Here is a 21355-nt window from a genome sequence, read left to right on the forward strand (position 1 = left end):
CAAAAACAATACGGAGGGAAAAAGAGAAAAAGAGACAGAGAGAGAGAGAGAGAGAGAGAACTGCAACCAAAATCCTGCATGAACATATATGCAAACATCCTTAAAATAACAGTAGAAAATCAAAATCCAGCAATATACAAAAAGATCACACCATGACTCATTGGTGTTTATCCTAGGAATGCAACATTAGTTTAATATTCAAAAAACAAAGTAATCCACCATATTAAAGAAGAAAAGACACAGGATTATATTAACTGATGCAGAAGAATCATTTCATAAAATTAAACATCCAGTCTTGTAAAAATTCAAAGCAAACTAGGAAGAGAATTTGCTCAGCTAGATAAAGGACACACACAAAACCCTAAAGACATCATGCTACTTAATAGTAAAAGACTGAATGCTTTTTCTCTAAGGTTGAACACAAGGCAAGAAAGTACACTCTCACTTCACCTATTCAACACTGTAATGGAAGTCCCTGCCAGTGAAATAAGGCAAGACAAATAACTATTCAGATTGCAGACAAAAAGTAGTACTGTCTCTATTTACAAAAACCATGATTGTTTATGTAGAATATCCCAACTTCTAGTACTAACAAATTGGTAGTGAGATCAGCACATACTGATCAATTGCACTTCTATTCACTGGCAATAAACAACTGAAAACTGAATTAAACCATATACATATATAAAATTGTGATTTTATTATGATATATATACTTGTAAATAGTTCCAAAAATTGACACAAAGGTATAAATCTAACAAAACATGTATAAGTTCTTTATGTTAAAACTAAAAAGTAATGACTGAAAAAAATCAAAGGAAACCAAAGTATTTGGAGACATATTATATGCATGGATTTCAAGACTCAACGTAGTTAAAATATCAGTGCTTCCCAAATTGACCTGTGTGTTGAATACAATTTCAATCAGAATCCCAGCTGGGTTATTTCTTGCAGTTATAGACAAGCTTATTCTAAAATATATATTTAATGACAAAGAAACTAGAATAGCTGAGACAATTCTGGGAGAGAGTTGGAAGATTCATACTTCCCAGTTTTAAGATTTACAATAAATCTTCAGTGATCAAATCACTGTGATGCTAGTGGTAGGATAGACACAAAGGTCAATGAAACTGAAGAGAAAACCCAGAAATAGACCCACACAAATATGCCAATTAATTCTGACAAAAGTGCTAAAGCAATTCAATGGAGAAAGGATGGCCTTCCAACAAATGGTATTCAGATATGCATCCATATGCAATAAAATGGATCTCAACCTAACTTTCACACCTTCCACAAAAGTTAACTCAAGATGGATCACAGATTTAAATGTAAAATATTAATGGGGCGCCTGGGTGGCTCAGTCGGTTAAGCGTCCGACTTCGGCTCGGGTCATGATCTCATAGTTTGTGGGCTCGAGCCCCGCATCGGGCTCTGTGCTGACAGCTCAGAGCCTGGAGCCTGCTTCAGATTCTGTGCCTCCTTCTCTCTCTGCCCCTCCTTCACTCGTGCTCTGTTTCTCAAAAATGAATAAACATTTTAAAAAATGTTTAAAAAATAAATGTTTTAAAAATACATATGTGGAAAATTGTGGAAGTAAGTTAACTCCACTCTGCAGGGGAAGATGTCCCCAAATAATCAAATACCTGTCCTCTCTCAAGCAACTTCAGATAATCTTTAAAAAGAACTTTAAGAATGGAGAGCCACACTGGCAGTGTGGAGCCTGCTCGGGACTCTCTCTGTCTCCCTCTCTCTCTGCCCCTCCTCTGCTTGCATGCTCTCTTTCTGTCTCAAAATCAAAAAATATTAAAAAAGAACACTTAGAAATGGCTTTATGCTATATTTTCCCCCAAGCTCCTAAATATATTAATAATATTTTCTAGGCAAGTTACCTTTTAGAATGTTATAATCTATGCATTAAGTTCTTCTGTATTTCACATTATTATTTCTTTCCAATCAAGGTGTTATTAAGCAGCAAATAACATTTGAAAGACATACTTAAAAGTAAACTAATATGTTGGAAAACTAATTACTACCCAAGGTGTCTAGTTTCCCTATCTCATAAGAATTGTGTGTGAAGATGATACAGGAATTCGGTCAACCTCAGTCAAAATGACGTTGCCTCTGTCTAAGGGCGACTTAAAACATCACCCAGAATAGTAATTCAATGTGGCAACTTTTAAGTGAAATCACTTCCTGTCTGCTTACCATTGCTATTTATTAGTACTCAATTATATGTATGGACTAAGTTCATGATGATGACACATACCAGATAGTAATGATTTTTGAATACGACAAAGGTAGCACTTTTCAAACCTATGACCTGGAAGTGAGAGACTTTAAATTCCATTAATGATTTCTTGAGACAGCAGCCACCCCACTGTGAAGTCCAGGGAAAGGTGTGCATCTGTTGTTAATATATTATCTTAATGTTCCAGCCGTCTGCCCAAATAAAAACCAGGATCAGGAGGTATTAAAATAAGTGTCCTTTCAGAAAGGGAGATAGATTAGGGTGTAAAATTACAGAGCCCTTTTCTAAGATTCAATAACTAGCAGAGTAAAATCTTTTCTTGCGCTATGGTTACATTTTGGCTTTCTTACTACTATTTCTAGGTAGAGTACCACATTTCTGAAAGCTACTGGCATAAACAGGAAAACACGAAACCCTTGAGCTATGTTCCTAGATCATGTTTGATGGTGTATTGGGTTCAATAAGCCACATAGCAACAAGCAATCTGCCATTTGCTATTGTCCTTGATATGTAATCTGATCTGAGCAAAGTAACAGCACATCTGATAAAACTTGTGGTATGGACATTTGTCTCACCTCTGCAGCCCAGAGTCTATATATAATGGCCTATGCTCCATTTTAGGAATATATTCTCATATTCCTGAAATCCCAAAACAGGTTGGATTTGTTTTGTTTTCAAACACCTTGGTTGAATATTCTGTTCTTGGAATGCAGGGCTCTTCCTTTTGGGCTTGGTCATTGGGAAACAAAGTTCTAGCAGTTTCCTTCCACACTTGCTATTGTCTTTACCTGCCTCGACATAATTTATATCCACAGACATGACTCTAAGTGCACCCCTGGTTGGCTTACACATCTGAACATTATCTCTGGCAAAACTTGTAGCGCTCTAAAAATTGCCTTCATCCTCCAGATTCATCAGCCATGTCAAAATGAGATGTAAAAAGGAAAGAGAAAGGATGATCAGAAACCAGCTCCACATTTGAACAAATGTTAAGGTTTCTTCAGACCCAATAATTTATAAGGATATGGGACTAAAAGGAAGTATTGTCAAAAATTCTTACTCTTCCTGAACAGGGATGCTTTCTGTGCTCTGTTCAGAGCATATGACACACTGAACTCTGACCTCACAGAAGTCCTGTAGAGACTAATTTACCAATTGACTTAGTCTACTTGCTAGTCCCGGCACATCTATGCTTTCCACATCTCACAGTATAAAAGAGGCTAACAATTTGTAGATTATAAGCTTACACATGGTCTACATCTGAAAATGTGCCACATATTAAATAAGTATTAACACCTGGCCCCTGTCCTCTAGATGTTAGTATTAAAATTGAGAAGGCATCGCTTCTCAGCCTTTTGGCAAAGATAAAGTGTAGTATCTGTTCTTATCACTTTAAAATTGAGAAGGCATACATAGAAAAATGAAGACACAGTATAAAAAGAGGAATATAAACATATGTTCACAGAGAATGAAAGCCCAAGAGAATGACTCAGGGCAGTCAAGAAAATATAGCAGTCTATGACACAGAACACAGAGTCAAATCAAATAGAGAAATAGATAAAAGACATTACAACTCCAAATTCCTCATCCTATTAGATGCTTACAGTTAGTTGATGCACTTATTTTTTTCAATGGGTTCTTTATCTAATATTCCTTCTGTTCATGTCATTAATGGTCCTTTAGAACATTAGGAATAGAAATACTAACAGAAGAAAGAAAGAAAGAAAGAAAGAAAGAAAGAAAGAAAGAAAGAAAGAAAGAAAGAAAGAAAGAAAGAAAGAGAAAAAAAGAAAAAAGAAAGAAAGAAAAAAACAAAAAAAAACCAAAAAAAAAAAACAACCCAAAAACACCTATTCCTGAAAAAGATCAGCAGTGGTGTAGTTCTGGGGTGCTTTCTGAACAGTATTGCCTGTTCTCACTCTAGAAGTATATTATACATATATCAATTTAAGTACTAATGGATATTTAACGTTTTTTATTTATTTTTGAGACAGGGAGAGACAAAGCATGAACAGGGGAGGGTCAGAGAGAGAGGGAGACACAGAATCTGAAACAGGCTCCAGGTTCTGAGCAGTAAGCACAGAGCCCGACGCGGGGCTCGAACTCACGGACAGTGAGATCGTGACCTGAGCCGAAGTCAGACGCTTAACCGCTTAACTGACTGAGCCACCCAGGCGCCCCAGTACTAATGGATATTTAGAGCACACTCAGTGTCAGGCATGGTTCTAAACATTTGACATATACTGTATTTTATTGGTCTTAAGATGCACATTTTTGGTCACATTTGAACAACCTCTGAAATTGGAATAGGCCTTACACATGATGGAATATAATAATTTAATTGGCAGCATTTTCTCTTTCGTGTTGGTATGTAAAATAATGCTGCAGCTTTAAATCAATAACATCTTTGCACTGATGAAATATAGTCACAATTCTAACATCAGTGTAAGTATCTACACAATCCCATGTAAAATTCCCATTTTACAGAGAAGTTGATACACTCGCCTGGTTTCACACAAGAAATAAACATGAGAGCCAGTTTTCAAACCAGAGAGTATGGATTCCAGTTTTGTGCTCTCAGCCACTCTCCACAGTACTTCTCAAATAAAACAACAACAACAACAACAACAACAACAACAACAAACAAACAGTAAAGGTAGTAAAAACAGACCTTCACTCCTCTATTAAGATCATCCTTACTGAAAAGAAGTATAAAATATCCTGTTTGTGTTCGTTTAAAACCTAAAGTATGGCCATAATAGTGTAGTTAATAAACAGTGTTTTGTCACAAGATGTTGAAGATGACCATGGGAGAAACAGACACCTACGGGCAGTAATACAGACTCCAGTGCTTTCTATACATGGAAGGATATTGTCCGTAATTATCATCTTCAATTCTTATTACAAGCTGTAAAGGAATAAGGCAGCAAAACACCTGGAAGGGATGTTGCAGAGAAGATGCCAATACCGAGTATGTGGTAAATCTGGAAATCACTTAAGGTGACTTTTGTCGACCTCAACACTACTGCGATTTTGGAACACATAATTCTTTGTCGTGGGAAATTGCTTCTTTTATTGTGGGATGTGGAACACCATCTCTAGCTCTACCCAGTAGATACCACTAATACTCCCCCAGTTATGACAAACAGAAATGTCTCTAGATATTAAAAATGCATGCTTGGAGGCAAAATCACCCTCAGTTGAAAATCACTGATTTTTAAAAAAAAAAATTTTTCCAATGTTTATTTATTTTTGAGAGACAGAGAGACAGAGCATGAGCAGGGAAGGGGCAGAGAGAGAGGGAGACTCAGAATCCGAAGCAGGCTCCAGGCTCTGAGCTGTCAGCACAGAGCCTGATGTGGGGCTCAGACTCACAAACGGTGAGATCATGACCTCAGCCAAAGTCAGATGCTTAACCAACTGAGCCACCCAGGCACCCCAAAAACCACTGATTTTAAGTCTCTTTTTTCTACCTAATACATTCTGTTGCATAAAGAAGACAATCAATGTTATGACAATTATGATGGGACTCAAGGCAGAATGGAAGAAAGGGAAAGAAAGAGGGAATTAGGAACAAAAGAATTCTACAATATTTACTAATATTCATCCTCAGATAACTTCAGATAATTTCAGCTCTACACTGAAAGACTAGCTAATATACAATCCTTACCGTAAACCAAAAACATAAGAAAATTCACCCCTTAATGCAAAGCCCTATTTAGTAACTCTTACATGTAACTTTAGAAAGCATTTAAATAAAACGTTCAGCACAGGAGTGAAAAATAACTGCTCCCTTAGGAGTGCAATGGTTATAGATCTGATCCCTTAAGTACATTCTAGGTTTGTTTAAAAGAATTAATAAACAATGTTATTGACAGACATATGCTCATTTCATTGTGATAAAATTATAATTGAATTGATAGGTAATGATCCTTTAAATCATAAGAATAAAGCTCAAGTGGATGCTTGCATGGACCTCAAGGCAGAATTTCTTTGCATTCATCATATTACTATTGATATGCTGTCATGCTGATATTAATACTCCTGCATGATGCTATATCAATAAGGTATTAACAAAGTTTTCATATTTTCTGTCCTTATGAGGATTTTTTTGAGAAAATATAAAATAGCTCTGTGCTAGCAATATGAAATAAATCTATTCCAAATGTATTCACCTATTCAATAAATACTTAAGGAGCACCAACCCAGGATTTCTGATACAATATTAAGCTTCTTCTTGAAATATATCCATAATAATAAAAACCTAAATCTATATTTCAGCTATGTGTAATTAATACGTTGTATTTGCTTTTATGTATTCCACCTATCTGTAACTCAGGCTTTCTGAGCATTAGTAAAATATATAATTTAATATAAAACATATTAAAAGGCATCCCCCTCAAGATACGCCCTTGTTAGCTAAAATAAAAATGACTATAGTATATTATTTCAGACTTGTAAAATTACTTTCATCAACAATCTTTTTTTCTCTCTTGATGCTCACAACTACTCTGTGAGATTAAGTAGGTTCTATTTGATTACTGGTTTTATTATTACTACTATATCCATTGTAAAAATTGACAAATGAAATTTCAAAGAGATTAAGTGACTTGGCTAAGAACACTGTATGTCTAATTAGTGAGGGAAAAAATCAAGTTTTTTTTTTTTAATTCTAAGAATTATTTCCTTCATACTATAATGATGTTTCACTTATTTCCTTTGTAAAATATAAAATTCTTCCATTCCTTTGTATAATATAAAATTCTTCCATTCCTGTTTTTTTTTCTAATGTTTTATTTATTTTTGAGAGAGATGGAGACAGAGCACAAGCAGGGCAAGGGTGGAGAGAGAGGGAGACAGGATCCACGAAGCAGGGTCCAGGCTCTGAGCTATCAGCATAGAGCCTAACGCTGGGCTTGAACCCATGTACCACCAGACCATGGCCTGAGCTGAAGTCAAACGCTTAACAGACTGAGCCACCCAGATGCCCCCTTGTGTACCTGTTTAAAGAACTAATTGCTCTTAGCACAGTGCTTCTCTGATGGGAGCAGAGGTCAAAATCACCTGAGTCTGCTCATCTGGGTAATTCACTATCGCACTCTTTGATAAACACTGCCTTTAAGAAATAACGTATTAACAGAAGACCATGGGGGAGGGGAAGGGAAAAAAAAGTTAGGGAGAGAGCCAAACCATAAGAGACTCTTAAAAACTGAGAATAAACTGAGGGTTGATGGGGGGTGGGAGGGAGTGGAGGGTGGGTGATGGGCATTGAGGAGGGCACCTGTTGGGATGAGCACTGGGTGTTGTATGGAAACCAATTTGACAATAAATTTCATATTTTAAAAAAGGGGAAAAAAAGAAATAATATATTCCTATCTTAACACTTAAAAATGAATGAGCGCATGATATATTCCCCAGACTCAGAAAAACTCTTCAGAATGGAGGTTAAGTAGAGAAAATGTAGTAGACAGGACTGAAATAGGAGAAAAATCTGTAAAAAAAAAAAAAAAAAAAAAAAAAAAAAAAAAGTGGAAGCAGGTAGTAAAACAAATTCCACTGACTGTTTAAATTTGCTTGCAGGCATCCCTGCCACTGGGACTGTATTTAAGACTGTATTTATACTCAGCCATCCATTTTGAATTAGAAACTCCATTTCCTTCCAATTGCTTTTATAGTGATGCCAAGCACATAACCAAATTTCCAAAAATTGATTTTCTTAGTACTAACCCAGTGTCAGCCTGAACTAAAGTGTGCGTCAAAGTCAGTTTTTAAAAATGTAGTGTGTCCTCTGTTTCATATCTTAAAAGTTCTTGGCCTAGACCACTTGGCAGTCCTGTAAATTTGTTAGCAATTTTTCTTTCCATGCAAGAGGACATCATACAATAACATAAGGCTGAAATTACAAGCCCACTTAACATTTCATCAGCGGAAAGGAGGAAAGAAGGGACAAAAGTACTCATTGTCTAGAAAATAGTAATGACATTTTACATTTATATGGTGCTTTGATGTGTTCCCAAGGTACTTTCACATATATCACCTTATCTAATATAAACCTATAAGCCAGGCAGCAGGAGCCATAGCCTCATCTTGTGTTGGAGAAAATAAAAATTCAGTGATATTAAGTGCTACAGCCAAGGCCACATGCCTAGAAATAGCACAAGAGCACAGATTATTTGACTCATAAACTAGAAGATCTTTCTACATTCTCTATATAAAATACTTAAATACAACTCCCCATACTTATTCTCTGCCTTCTTTGTTATTTTCTATTCTTTCCATGGCTACAGAATGTCTACACTCTCCCAAGGTTCTGCCCTAAGCGCCTCTGCTCTTCTTCCTCTACATTCTGTCCCTGAGTTATCTCATCCAAATATTCTTTTCACTATTAATTTCCTTATTACCAAAACTATCCAAGGTTTTTTTCTCCAACTCCATCCATCTCCAACCATCTCCTTAAATATGATATAGGTGTGTCCAAGTCTATGGAGGTAAAACTGAATTCACCATATATGCCAGTAAAACTGCTTCTTCACTTACATTCTCCCTCTCATGAAGAATGACATCATCATGAACTCAGATGCCCAAGGAGAAGGTCTAGAAGTCCTCTTAGATTCTTCCTACTTGTTGCTCACTCCTCACGTCCAAACACAAAGGCACAGCTCTCGTGGATATAACCTCTGTAATGTTGTCTAATGCCTTCCTCTCTTCTCAATCCCTACTGTCACTGCCTTCTTCATCCCTTTGTTTCATCTCTCCTCAGTTATAATAATATTCTCCTAACTGGTCTCTCATTGGTTTCTCCAAGTTCTGCTGCTCATAGCTGCCAAAAAAAAAATTTTTTTTTTCCTGAAAACACATCTGGTCACATTGACCCCATGCCTCCATGAAGAACATGCCAGTATTTTCAGAATCAAGATCAACCATTAGTTTAGTTCATACAATCTTTCATGATTTTTGCTTCTTCTAGCCATTATGCTGACTCATACTTCTACCCACCTATTCCTGGGTCATATGCAAACTTCACTCCAGCCATGTGGAGATATTAACAATTCCCCAACCTTATGATGTGGTTCTGCCTTCCAAACTGCCTTGAATAATTTATTCTTTATTTCCATTACTTTTACATAGTTAATTCTTTTTTCCTTTCCAGAACTCAGTTCATACCTCACATTTTCCAGAATACATTTCTCATCCATATAATCACAGTCTAACTTATACGCCCCCGCACTGTATTCCCACTTATCAAGAGTCATAAAATGTTCCTATTACTTAATCCATTTATTTATCCTAAGAAGTTTCACAATATGGTAAAAGTGACAAGCATGAAAAGTCATTGGCATATTCTAGGAAAGCATATAATTTTTAATACCTTTACCTTCCATAAGACTTCTATACTCATTATACAACAACCACTACCTCACATCACCTTCATACCTCAATTTATTTTTTTACATCTGTACAACAGCTAAAGAGTAAACATTTTAAGCTATAGTTTCCCCCTGGGAATATTGACAGTGTTGCCATCATGTTTTCTCTTCAATAATGTTTAGGCAATTATTTTGACCTATTATTGAAAATTCTATTTATTTTATAAATAACAAAAATTAGTAGAAAAGATTAAATTGCTGATACAGTTGCTGATACAAAATTAGTAGAAAGATTAAATTGCTGATACAAATAAAAACACTTTTTCTACAAATGTAATAAAATTGCAAACAAAGGAAGAAATGAGGAAATTTTTAAGGTCAGGCATCCACTAGAATTTAAGTAGTTGATAATGTATTACTGCAAATAAAAGAACAAAAGCTTTCTGTGAATAACTGTTGAAAACAGATTATCTTAAAGAAGTATAGTTATGGGTTTTATACATTTTTTTATCTATGGGGAATGAGAAATCCCCTATTGTAAATCCTCTGCTGGGAAAAAAAGTTAGCATATTTTCACTTGTAAAGGAAACAGATGCATATTAGCCAGAAGCATGTTTTTAACTGTCTATATTTGAAGCTTAAATATGATGAAATAAGCTGTGGATAGATACCAAGCTGACAAGGAGTGAAATGTGCTGGATTGTTCTTTTGTCAAGTTGTTTACATTGGGGGCAACATCTCCCAGATCCCCTAATTCCATATGGTTTCAGCTCAGAGTTGGCTAAAAGTGAAGTTGCATAAGACTTGAGAGGTGGAAATGAAACAATAGCCATTACACTCTGGATATCAACACTGGTTAGAAGCAAGTTGCCATGGTCCATGTGGTTGGTTCCAGTGTGTCATCTTTCCTACTCAGCAGCCAGCTTCCTTCCTATTGGCCATAGTAACAAATAGTGACCCCAAGCCTATCTGTCAACACCACTCAGATATGAACTCAGAAAAGTAATAGCCACAAAGAGTAAATAACTTCCCATAGACTTCTACAGACAGAGAAGCAGGTGTAGGTGATCTGATTAAAAGTGTGGTTGTGGGGGCACCTTGGTGGCTCAGTCAGTTAGGCGTCCAACTTCAGCTCAGGTCATGATCTCGCTGTTCATGAGTTTGAGCCCCGCATTAGGCTCTGTGCTGACAGCTTGGAGCCTGGAGCCTACTTCAGATTCTGTGTGTCCCTCTTTCTCTACCCTTCCCATGCTTGTGCTATGTCTCTCTCTCTCTCTCTCTCTCTCTCTCTCTCTCTCAAAAATAAATATTAAAAAGAAAAAAAAGTGTGGTTGAGGTCCAGCCAGAGCCAACATCAACTGCCAGCCATGTGAGTGGCCATCTTGAATGTTCAGATGACTGCACTCATAAGAAAACATGAGCAAGAAGCACCCCATGCAACCCACAAAGACAGATATGAATAACAAATGTTTTAAGCCAATACATTGGAGGGTGGTTAGCAATAGATAACTCGAGTGTTGACAAAAAAGAAGGAAATGCCTTAAACAGTGCAACATGGAGGTGACAGTTGTCATTCTTTCTTCTCAGAAGAAACAGTAGAGATAAATTACCATGGACCCAGAGGCCAAAGATTTAGAATTAAGTTTATTTTTAATTTAGTTTCTTGTAAGTGAGAATTAAAATACAAATCTGAACACTATCCAAAGCACATTTCTTTTTAGATTATGAATCTCTGCCAACAGATACAGAATTCTAAGACACTATTCACAGAGAAGTATCGAGTGAAAAGGGAATACAAGGGACTTTTCTGCAATAATCCTTATGGATTAAACTACTATTTAACCAACTGATTTTGCAAAACACCAAAAGCCAGTATGTAATCTTGGGCAATGATTAACATATATTTCTTAAATACAGTGAAAAGTAAAAAGTAAATTATTTTAATTTATGGATTGTGAATTATAAATTCTGAAAAACAATGTTCAGCTTGTCTTTCTTCTTTTTTCCCCAACTTTATTGAGGTATAACTAAATACAAATGCTGAACATAATTAATGTATACTATTTGGTGAGTTTGGTTTCTTATGTTTTCTGAGAGCAAAACTAATCTATGTTACACTTTTCAGAGAAAAAGTGAAGGTGACAGAATGGATGTTATACCACTGGTATTCTGTGTACAATTATGGGAAAAAGATCTCTTTTTTTTTTTTACTGTGGTACAGAAATAGAGAAAAATAGAGACAGGGCTAGATGGCGGAGGGAGGCAGGAATAAATACAGTCTGAGAGATATTTATAATGTAAATAAAGGATGTTTACATAATCTGGTTAATGATTTGGTTAAATGGAAAAATCATGACCCAAACAGTGAAGCTGTGTGGTTTCAGTTTCAAAGACTCATTCTGGGACGGAATAGCAGTAGTTATTAGCTCTGCACTCATGTCTTATGGGGAAGACCAGAACCAATAAAGCCATCAAACCTAAAAAGCATTCTTAAGAGAAGAGAGAGAGAGAGAGAGAGAGAGAGAGAGAGAGAGAGAGAGAGAGAGATTTTAAAGCTCAGGTTCTCTTGCAGTTTTCTTGTCCTTATGAAGTTAGGTATACTATACAGATTAAAATTTTAAAACAGGTACGATTAAATTCTACAGGCCATTATAGCCAAACTAAATCCTTTTCTAACACTAAAGTAAGAAGAGGTAATTATACATTCCTTAAGACATTAACCTCAAAATTTTATTGAGCTGGGGAGTGTTCCACCAAGACCTTTTCAAAACCTATGTCAAAAGAAAGATTAAGAGCTTCTACACTATTTCTCTCTTAATATTTGGGGAAATTTTTCATTTATCCCTAAGAAATGGGGTTATACCTTTGCTATCATACATCCATAAAAAGACATCAGACAGAAGAAAAAACTGTTTGCTTCCCCCTCACCATCAGGCTAATTGTATACACATTAATAGGTTGTGAGTCAGGGTGAGCTGACTCAGTATTCTTACCCTTTGTTTGCTAGCTCATCATTCCCAAATCCAAAAAACACTGAGAATCATAGGTATTCGCGCCCTGACATCCTAAAGAAAACAATTCTGTGTAAGTTCTAAAGGTGTATGAAAGATACAATTAGTAAAAAATTGGTCTTCCTCCTATTATTTCCTGTGGGAAAAAGGAAGGGCAAATTTTTCCTCAATCTTCATGTTATTTCAAAACATTCAGTACTGAAAAGAACCTTGCCATTTGAGAAAATTGAAGCACAATTATACACCAAAAAAAAAAATATTTTTAATGCAAAATCGCCTACCACATTGAAAGTAAAGTGATGCTTTACAGCTAACCCCCAATGACTCCCTGTGTCATTGTTTGTTAGACTTTATTTACCAGAATGCTCTTTGAACTACTACATTCTACAGGAGATACAACAAAAGACCTTTTGTTGACACTGACCTTGACAACAACCCATCTCTTTCTTCTCCCTCACTTCCAATCTTCTAGGTTAATAGTGTAATACTAGATTTTTTTTTACATGAAGTTAAAAGAAAAACTATTTCCCAAAGTCTTCATCATTTTTCCATTTGTCATTAGCATGATTCCAAGAAGCATATGACAGAAAATGGAAGAGTTGTCCAGGAAGTTTGGATGATTAAACAATGGGATAATTTGCTGAGAGGCCCTAGGATACCACCAAGGACTTCTAAAGCATAAATCCCCCTAACAATAGTCTCCATCAGAAAATCTATCTCTAGACTGAGAAAAGTTAAGTTCTCGTTTGGATTAAGGACCCAATGGAATATTTGAAACTGCACAGTTAAGCCAATTTAATTGGGATTAGAGGTTTAAGGGGCAAACAAAGAGGTCTGTGGGATTTAACTGGGCAAACTATGTCTTTGTCTCAACTGTATTATATGCTATATTCTAGCATATGATAGTGTATTGTCTCTACCTATCTATCCATCCACCCATCTATTTACCTCTCTACCTATCAATCTATCAATCTACCAATTCATCATCTGTCTATCATCTAATGAAGCCAAATAAGGTAAATAAGCCAGAAAAGTCCTCCTTCTTGAGAGGAGACAACTATATTCACAGAAGGCCAAGCAGCCAGCAAGTTGGGGCCCTGGGAAAAGGAGGCAAGAACAAGGCCAATTACACTTCCAGGCCTTGTGCTAAAGAGCCCAAAGGAGTCTTCTAAGCTCATTTGAGTCAGACCCCCTGTACGTACGTGGGGCAAAGCAAACACCACAGAGGAGGCTTTTCGTGAAATATACTCACACCCTTGCAGCACCTAATGTAGCAGTGAGTGACTGGTCAGTCTTCAAGGATTTCAAGATACCTATCTTGACCGCACATTAGCACAACTAACAAAGGACAGCTTATGCATTTTATTTCCAAATAGCTTAGACAGTAGCGGTCCCATGTCCCAAATAAATTAGATCACCAAATGTCTTCAGTTTGAGAAAAGTTCATGTCATTTCAGTATGTTAAAGTAAAGCTTGTTTGATACAAAAACAAACAAACACAAACAAACAAACAAAACCTTTTGTCAGCCTGATTTGAGAAAAGTTAAGAGTGGAAGCAAATGTAAAAAAAGAAAACATTTTAAAAACTGACAAGCACCTCAACGTCACAACCGCCCGTGCTCAAAACCACAAGCTTCGTCACGCACGTAGGCCCCAGGTATCTCCAAGTCAGGTGCCTTTGGCTCCCTGTCCCACCATCTACAATTTTTCTTTATTTTTCACCCACTCTTTCTTTTTCTTTTTTCTGTCTTAACGTCAGGTCTCAGAACCGCAGCGATGCATCTCACCAAGCATCAGCTGGTCCCTCCAGAGCATATGAGATATCTCCATATTAAAGCCACAGCCCACTTCTTTCCATGCTCCGGTGCCCAACTTGGTAACTGTGTAGTTAAAGGTCTTCTCTCACTCTAGGAAATTTGAAGGTGAGAACCACCTTTCCTTCAACTTCATTCCTACCATCTACCTTCTAACCAGAATTACAGTTGGTAGTAGCCAAAAGTGTGTTGGGTTTTTAAATAAAACTCAAGAAAAAAAATCTTCTTGAGAACAAATAAATCATTGTAGCTCAATTTATATGATGAAATAAAACTTTATAATTTGCTTTATTATTTAGGTTGAAAATTGGAATAAACATCAAAAGTGCGTGCTGATTCAATGGTAAGGATAAATAATATGTGGGCATGAATTTTCTTCTTCCAAATGAACCCAAGATAGCCTTTCCATCCTTTACATTGTGAAAAGACTGTGTGTTGATGGGATTGCTTATCATCTCCCCCAATTAAAAGTTACTTCAGAAAAAAAAAAATCATATGCCCTTTTATGTGTGTGTACTTCTCAACACATAAAAGTCCCACATCTTAGACACCATACCTTAATAAAAGAACTACAAAACACATGAATATCAATTCCATTCATTTTTAACAACCACTTTGGAAACTGTGGTGACTTGAAAACAATATTTAATGACCTGAAATGGCATCTAGCCCTTCACTATTTATGAGAATCTTGCCCTGGAATTCTAAAGAGTTAATATCAGCTAAATATAGTCTCCTGAACAGTTGATGACTCAGGAAAACCATCTATTTTATCTTCAGGATTTCTCATTACTGTGGATCATTTATGTAATCTCATTCCAGAATTACTCATTTCCATCTAAACCATAAAGCACATGCATACGTGCACATGCACACACACACGCAGACACACACACACACACGCACACAGACACAAATCACACAGAAATAGGAGCTATTCTAAAATAAGACAGCTGAGATTCCTTGAAAATTCACATGAATTACTTGGCTTTAGTGCAATCCTTCATCTTTAAAACCATGTAAATTATCTCAATAAACCAAAGAAAAAGGACAAAAGTTATGATTTTCTCTCCAATAAAATGTGAACTGCATGTAACTCTTCATTTATAGCCACGCTCATTGTGAGCAACTTTCCCGAGTTAGAGCTCAGAGAAATAGCACAGAGAACACATCAGCTCTCACCGCTGAACCATGACTCCCAAGCCACACAAACACCCTACTCAGCACACAGTGTACCTTTGGGGAAATTTCTACCAAGCCCATTTCATCACTTCCATAATTAGTTCAAGGAAGGTAAAGGAGCAAGTAGGCCTTTAAACAAATGGGTCAGCTTAGAAACATAGTTTTAAAGCCTCGGATTTTGAGTTTTCTTTTTAAAGAAAACTTTGAAGGCCTCTTTTGACGTTTTCATCATCAAATAAATGATGGCAATTTCTCTTTATTATGCACTTTTAGGCTGACAGAGGTTCTCCAGATACATTTTTTTTTTTCTCATTTGATTGACCTGTGGGCTATGCCCAAGCCCAGCAGGTATTGTAATATCTTCATTTACAGTGAGGCATCTGAATGTCAGGTATTTTAGTTGAGTTGTCAAAATCCGCCCTAGAATGGGTGTTCAAATCAGGACTGGAAATGGATGTCTGTCTCCAATCCAGGGCTTGGCAGAACTCACTCTTTCTATGTAAACAAGTATATGTTTACTTGCTTCCACTATTAAATGGTATTTGGAAATAAGGCCCTCCCAGCACTAACTATGCCTTCAGTGCCCACAGTTATTCATATTCGTCCCTAGGCACCTAATTTACTTTACAGAGTGGCTTGAGCCCAAGGGAGAGTCTGGGTCACTGATGTTTAGGGTAACTGTGCACTCCCTAGCCGTTGGTTTAATGTTTCCTATTTTATGACTCCAGGCCCAGTCCCACATCTCTGCTGGATTGCACTGTCCTGAAAAATGTTTATATGTATCCAGGGACTCCAGTAATGGGCCCATAAAAAATTCAATAAAGAAATGTTTTAATCAAAATACGCTGTCTGACATCACAGAGTCACCAGAATTCTCATTTAAAATTGGAGAGCATCGTTGAAAAACGTTGATTGCTGTTGTAACCTCACTGGTTTCTAAATGCATTCTGTTCATGCTCTGCTGTTGATGGAACTGGCTACTGATGTGTATCCTTAGAAGAACCTTTTTGTATAATGAATAAAGAATCTCAAAATATATGAAAGGGGCCTACCGTCTCTCCCAGCAATAGTGCCAAAGAAAGAAAAAAAGGGCAGCTGTCCCACTTCCTTTTGTTGGGTATAATGATCATGTGAACACCATAAAAGAAAAATATATCTTTAAGAGGAAAGAAATGTCTTTTTATTCCCCCTGAGCAACTGCACGCACAAGTTTCTTAAAGCATCTTTTCTGTGCAAGCTGTAGGTCCTTTTCCAAGGTGAATAAAATCCCCACAAAATGCCTGCAAGGAGAGATGTTCCTGATGCTTCCCTTGGGCATTTGCTGAGCTAGCCAAAGTATGCACTCATGCTATAGATCACTTTGGCACTATTAAAGAATTACAGGGCATCACATGGTCTTGTAGGAATTAATCACTGCTTAACAGTATGTGCTTCTGTGTTTATGAAGTCATTTGGAATATCTGCATGTAACCAGTGGCTTGCTGAACGGAGTATCTGCAGGTAATGAACCATGGCATTGTGTTATGGTCGAGCTAGAGAATGTTCCAATTGGCAATTAATATGCTAACAGTGGCAATGTATTTATTTTGGGGAAACTCAGAATCATAATTTGAAACTTTTTACAAACCACACAGAGATCCTATCTATACCATGACAAAAAGCCTTCACAAAGGACTTCAAGGTGGGACGAAATCAGAGATAAATACCCTCTATCATTTTATGGCAAGTGACTCTTTAAAGGCACAGCTCATATAGCCTTATGCCCGTATTTTCCTTCAGGGACCCCTCAAAAACATTAACTAAAGAGTATATAGTAAATTTCAGTTTCTAAGTATTTGCCATCAATAAAACAGAACTGTGGGTTATGGTCTTAGCAGACCATCTTTAGCAATATTTAACTGCCCTAAAGAAACTTCGGCAAAAACAAGAAAAGGAAATTAAATGAAATGAAGTGAAAAGAAAAGAAAAAAGAGAAGAGAAGTGGGGATAAACAACTTTATACTTTACATAAGTATGTAGGAGCTGTTTAGGGGTTAAGGGATACAGTGAGTATTAAGACCAAGTGAGGAAGTCCCTTTCTGGATTTCTCGAACATTACACAATTTTTCACTTATAAATATTTATCTTCCTAGTGTGATTCAGATGATATACTCAAGCATCAATTAGCTTCCCAATAAAAGACAAGACGTAGAAATGTAGGGATTTATGTAAGGCTGTCAAGCTGTGTGCTGCTAATTCATCACTAGTTCAAGTTGTTTACCATTATTGTACCTCATTTTTAAAATGTTGAAGAAGGTTTTAAATAGATGCTTTTGGAATTTATGTGTAACAAGTACCCTAGAGTGAGTGTACTCCAATTTTACTAGAATTCTGGTATAAGCAGTAATCAAATTGTTAAGAATTTTATATGGCTGAGGCAATGATCATCGCTCTCATTTCATGTTTTAAATTTGTACCAAGAAATGTGGGAAATAGAAAAGAAATAATTCGTGTTCCTTTCTCCACTCTGACACTTCCATAAATTATCACATTTCCAAATAATTAGGATACAATCTCATGTGTCCTATTTGATTAGCAATTGAAATCATCACCTTCAAATTATCCAGGATTCTTTTTTTTTTCCTTTTCAGCCAAACTTTGATCATGCCAGATTAAAGAAATAAATCCAAAATCACCAGTGATAACAAAGATATGTTCCAGGTAGCTAGCAAATTTTCCTAATTCAGGATTTTAGTTTTTAGTTGGTAAACCTCCCAAGCAAGTCTCCCAGTCCCAAAATATTAGAATCCAAAAGTACCATTCATACTTTTATTTACTGACTATTCTACCATCCTCTTAGTATGCGCTGGTCATATAATAACATGAAGGTCTGAGGTTAACGCGGGGAAAGGCAAATAAGAAGGCTATACTGAACACCGACACATTGTTTTGTTAGCAAAATAAATGTCTAATTGGAGCCAGGGTTGTACTCCTCCTTAACCAGCTAGAAAGAGTGAGAGAAGGGATGTCTTTTAGGCAGTGAACATTCAGGTCCATGACGCATTGAGAAAGGTGTGACTTGACTTATTCAGGCCTTCTTGTGAACTTTATACCCATAAGATGTAGAATCCTTTAAAAATGACTACATATCCATTAAATCAAAGACAAGAATACCTAGTCTTTACCACTCACTTTGAATCAAACCAAATTTTGTCTCTCATTCTGTTTATATCTCCCAATGCTGTCTTTGCTATCCAGAGATGGCCAATCAGTCAACCCTAAAACTCCTTCTTTGGAAACAAATTCAGGTGAGAAATGATTTCCCTGTGCTATGGAGATCTACCTCTTGCCAAGAACTTTTGCTGTAAATCAAGGAAGCAACTTCCCATGTGATCGTTTCATGCTTCACCTCTACCAAATTTTCTGTGCTCTCTGAACCCTAATTTGGAATTGAAGTTCCACTTTGTTGTCTCATGGGGGGTGGGGGAGGATGTCTGGAAATGCTTTTGTGTTTAAAGGTGAGTCCCCCCAAGTTGCCCGATGTTTCAGTCATGGGCTTGTGAAGAAAATGGAAAAGCGACCCGAATGGCTTGGCTGCCACCACACAAGTCAGAGCCAGTTTCATCCCCTGCCTTCCGGCCTTAGTTTGCTCTAATGTAATCTCGTCTGCTGAAGCAAGAGGTGTGACCACTGTGTTATTATCTGCATTTCAGCTCTACACTCCGCTGGCCTAAGAGCACAGGGGTTTTCGCTCTCCAGCGTACCTCTCAATCTGATTATGCCACACTATGAAAGTGAGCTCTGGCCTCTCTACCTGCCCCTTCTGCCTCATCGGCCTATATCCTGAATGTTCCAGCAACCTCTACTAATGCCACTGTTATGCCACATTTCTCTGCAACGCAAGGGTAAATAAAAGTTACATGCCTATCAGAAAATCAAGAGTTTCAAAGTAAATATAAGTTCTCTCATCATCTCTAATTGTCACTTGCTGTGGATGTCAAACTGACAGAGTAGCAGAATCTAATTTCCTTGTTTGATTCACCATGAAATTAAACTGAACTGACAATTTTTATTTTCACCTGGCAAATTCGTCCGACACTATTTAAATCTAGCTAATCAAGTACAGTTATCTGCTGTGCACACTCATCTCCCCTACCACACCTCTGGTTTGCTGTATCTCACTTCCCGGACTCCCTCCAACAGCCGTGCATGGGATTACATTTACAGTTCTAGAAGGTGTAAAGGAATGCATGAACATAGTTAACCAAGGTGCCAGCAAATGTATCATGTCACAAAATTACTACTGAAAGATGAAAAAAAAGAAAAAGAAAAGAAATAAAAGTAAAAAACAAAACTCCCAGACTGCAACCCAATTCAGAAACCCAACCAGTCAGAGGGTTTAGCAAGGCCTGTGTTCAATGGAATAGAAAATATAATTCTGAAGTTAACTGACTTTTAGGGAAAAAACAACAAAATAAAACCCAAAAGTAAAACAAAAGCCTCCGTAAGAAATACACACCATCGTTCCAAAATAGTATTATGGTAGGAAGTGTGGGGTGTGTATTTGTCCGATGAAATGAGGCTATCTGGAGCAGGGGCCACTGACAGATGTGCTATATAATTTGAGCCTTCAAAGATAAGCATGATTCCACATCCTGGAGTCATTACACAATGTCCCAGTTCAAGGATCTATGATTATTGTAGGGCACCAAAAACGTCTAAGTTTTGCCACTTACCGCTGGCGATTACCAGCAACCTTCAAAGGGCAGCTTCGAGGATCATCAGTGAAGGACAGAATGGACTTACTCAGTAGACAGAACAATTAAATGGGTTTCTTGATGCACAGGGAGGAGCATGTTAGCTGTACCCAATGCTAGCCGATATATCATGTCTTCACGCCTAAACATCTCTCCAGTTCCAGGCTAGTTTCTGGGTTTTTACAGTGATTTATCACAGACAATGTCTGACCTTTCTTTGCGCCAAATCTGAGGTGAAGCTCCACGGGTTTAATATCAGTCCCAAGGCATTTTCAAAGATGAACTGAGACTGTAGGTTGATTCCACATTTGAGATACAAGCTAAAATATCGCTACATGTTTAATGATTATGAACTGTGTTAGAATCTGAGTAAATGTGTGGTTCAACCCTTAGAAAAATGCATAAAAATCAGCATGCAATTCCAGAGGGGATTCCTGGACTCCTTGAAGCCCTGACATTAACTGAACATAATCACAGCTACAATTTTTGAGCATTTTCTGTATCTGGACATTGTGCTAACACCTTAGAGATATCCTCATACCATCTGGCCTGGCCTCTTCAGCCCTGCTGGGAAAAATCATTGCACTAAAAAACGCCAGGCCACTCACTCTTGAGGAAGTCACATGCAATTGCTCTTGTGACAAGTTTCTCAAGTACAAATAAGTACCTGCAAGGTAGGAGTGGCTGCCATTGTAACTTTAATTTAGGGCTTCTATCTTAAATTACCGACTGTTTTCACTTCTCCCAGCATCTTAATATATATAACGTATTTCTCTTTATAGAAAGTCAAATAGGCCTGTTCACTGAATCTCACTAACAGCTGCTCTGGAGAAAGACTAGCTGAGTCTGTATTTCCCCACAAGGTTTCCCAAAATGACTTTGGCAGCTATCATGTAACTTAGGGTTTTTTTAACCCACGCCCCATATATTCCTTAAGCCATTTTTTTTCCCAACAAGAAGTGCAAAAACTTCAGTTTATTTGTATAGTTTTAATCCT

General features: G+C 37.1%; 1 pseudogene; it reads left to right on the forward strand.

Annotated features, from left to right (window-relative positions):
• Positions 1–3587: 3587 nt before the first annotated feature.
• LOC128778746 (U2 spliceosomal RNA) lies at positions 3588–3683 on the forward strand (annotated as a pseudogene).
• The last annotated feature ends 17672 nt before the right edge of the window (positions 3684–21355 follow it).

Source organism: Panthera pardus, unplaced genomic scaffold, assembly GCF_024362965.1.
Source record: "Panthera pardus isolate Hobbes unplaced genomic scaffold, ASM2436296v1 HiC_scaffold_20, whole genome shotgun sequence".
NCBI lineage: Eukaryota > Metazoa > Chordata > Mammalia > Carnivora > Felidae > Panthera > Panthera pardus.